A 2437-nucleotide genomic window follows, 5' to 3' on the forward strand; every position below is an offset into this window, starting at 1 on the left:
TGGAGGAGATGGAGAAATGCTATTGGGTGACAGAGAGAAGGTGGAACTACTCAACATCTACTTTGCCTGTTTCTTCACCCAGAAAGAAAGCAGTGCCTAACCTGGGCTGGATCTACACTGACCTGCTTAATGTTGATTATATATATTGTGGTTCTATATTTTGATATATATTTTTCTGTGAGCTGCCCTGAGACCTCCAAGTAAAGGGTGGTTTATAAATTCAATAAATAAATAAATATTGGATTTGTTGTTGTTTAGTCATGTCCAACTCTTCGTGACCCCATGGACCAGAGCACGCCAGGCACTCCTGTCTTAGATACATCGTTCTAAAACATCACAGGGCACACTTGAAATTTAAATCATTTTTCTTACCACACCTAGAGCACTGTGTCCAGTTCTGGGCACCACAATTTAAGAAGGATATTGACAAGCTGGAATATGTGTAGAGAAGGGTGACTGAGTTTATCAAGGATTTTGAAAGCAACCCTTATGAGGAAGGAGTTGGGTATGTTCAGCTGAATAAGAGGAGACTTAGCGGAAATATGGTAGTCATATACAGATATCACCTACTCTTTCTTTGCTTTCCTACAGCTACTTACTGCTCTAAATGCCAAGAAAGCCTGGCTGCTGTTCTGACTGCTGATTGGAACATTTAAGAGGGGTTGTCAAAGACCCGTGAGATCAAAAAGACATAAGGACCATCCATACCAGGGACACTGTACAAACTATATTGTGTGTGTGTGTGTGTTGCTCTTTGACCACTTTGTAATGTTGTGAAGCACCTTTCTTTCTAAATTAAAATTTCATGCATTTTTTTGAAAAAAAATTAAAATCACATTAATGTGGAAATGGGAACATAATGGACTAAATAATGAGCACAATGACACAGACTAGCACTAGTATGATCTGTCTACCTCTCCTCTCTCCCCAGTGCTCTGCTGAATATCTTTGTACCCATTTCCCTACCTTGTGTATTCTATCGCCGTTGACATTTTCATCCTGGGAGTGTATTGTCTCTAGAAATGATCACCAGCCACGAGGCAAAATAACTGAGGGCTCCAGAAATGTGCATTCAGATGTCCTGGAGTCACTATATTAAGAGTTATCAGAATGCATTCCTGGCAAGGAAGCAGGAAAAAAATTAATCACAGCATCCCATTTTAGCATTGCTGGCAGCAATGGGGTCATGGCAGCTTCACAGAATTGATTAACTACTTATTAAACAAGAGCAGCAGTGACAGAGCTTTAAGATATCAAATTAAGGCTGGAGGAGCTCCCAGCAAACAAAGACTACAAAAGACAAATGCACGTTAATGTCTGCTTCAGTCATAATGTGACAAAAATCCACAGGAGGTTATCAGAGTAGCGGCATTCAATTTATCTGCTCTATCAAGTTGCACCCCAAGTCAAACTTGAAGACCTTTCAGAGTTGCCAGCAGCAGATTGGAACAACAAAAATTAAGCTGCAATAACAACAACAACAGTAATAATAGTAATAATAGATGAGATAAACGAGGGAGAATGTTGAGTACAGAATGAGAGAGAGGGGGGGAGAGAGATGCCCTATCCAATATTTGAATTGTGTGTAAACACCACACTGGGGGGGGGGGGAATGGGACAAACATGCTAGCTCTGCCCCCCATTCCCATTGCCCTTCATGAGCAGTTGGCTAACTATCTGCAGCGGAGAGCTTGCTGTACTTGCTGAACACCGACTGTGTGATCTAGAACCTTGTAAAATCAGACTTTTTCATTGAGCATTCCACAAGTAAAAGCAGGCTTCTTACTGCAGACAGTCATGCGTCAACCCATAATGATAGGGCAGAGCTAGAATTTGTGGTTCGAGGACCCGACCCCCGCGAAGTGAAATGAAGACACAAGGACACGTGATATAAGGTTGATGGGCTAGAAAAGGCCACAACTTTATTGATTACAGCAATGAAAAGGTATTGGCCTAGGCATTGGATCGAAACAAGTGGGTTTATTCACCAGTAGGTGGAGCCTGTTGATGCTAATCCAACTATAGGCTCACCCCCTGATGTCACCGAGGGTCGTGCCATGGCCTCCCGCCAAGCAGGCATCAGACGGAATACACGACCCCCAGATTCCTTTAACGGAATACCCCTAAACATTGAAGGCATAGGCGATGGCCACACCTAGCACTTCGACACACCACAACACATTATTCCAATGCCTAACCTACCCACCAATACCACAAAAGTTGTGACGATTGCTACGAGGTAGGCGAAAAAACCAAAAAGCCTAATGCCAAATGGAAAAACTCCTACCAGGCCCCCCGGGCAACCAGGGCGACCAACCTAAGGTCCATAGCAAGGCCAATGACCTAAGCCCTAACTAAAAGGGAGTGGAGGGTGGGTGACTCACGACGGGGCGGCGACGGGGAATGAGGCCAGGGAAAGGCTGGCACTGCAGCAAAA

This window comes from Podarcis liolepis, assembly GCF_965112155.1.
Source record: "Podarcis liolepis genome assembly, chromosome: 16".
In the NCBI taxonomy this organism is placed as follows: Eukaryota; Metazoa; Chordata; class Lepidosauria; order Squamata; family Lacertidae; genus Podarcis; species Podarcis liolepis.